The 304-nt window shown below is 71.4% G+C and overlaps 1 protein-coding gene across 1 annotated transcript in view; it reads left to right on the plus strand.

Moving 5' to 3' along the window:
* Nucleotides 1-304, plus strand: part of CRTC2 (CREB regulated transcription coactivator 2) — a 16,267-nt gene that overhangs the window by 13,099 nt on the left and 2,864 nt on the right.

The raw sequence follows: 304 nt of genomic DNA on the forward strand, positions 1-304 counted from the left end.
GCTCCGGCAGCCCGCCCTCCTACGCCCCCCTGGGACAGGCGGCCCTAAGCACGTCGCCCCGGCGCCGGGTCCCGCTCAGCCCCCTCACCCTCCCCGCGGGCGGCGAAACCAGGAGGCAGCACCCCAAACAGTTCTCACCAACAATGTCACCCACATTGTCCTCCATCACCCAGGTATGCATGATCCATCACCGCCGCGGCACCGCTGCCCGCCCGGCGCCCCCTCCGCTCCTCTCCTCCCTCCGTCCTGTCTGTCGTTTCCATCCTCATCCTCCGTGCAACGCCAGCCGGCCGGGCGGGGGGCC

Source organism: Alligator sinensis, unplaced genomic scaffold, assembly GCF_000455745.1.
Source record: "Alligator sinensis unplaced genomic scaffold, ASM45574v1 scaffold1165_1, whole genome shotgun sequence".
Taxonomy (NCBI): domain Eukaryota; kingdom Metazoa; phylum Chordata; order Crocodylia; family Alligatoridae; genus Alligator; species Alligator sinensis.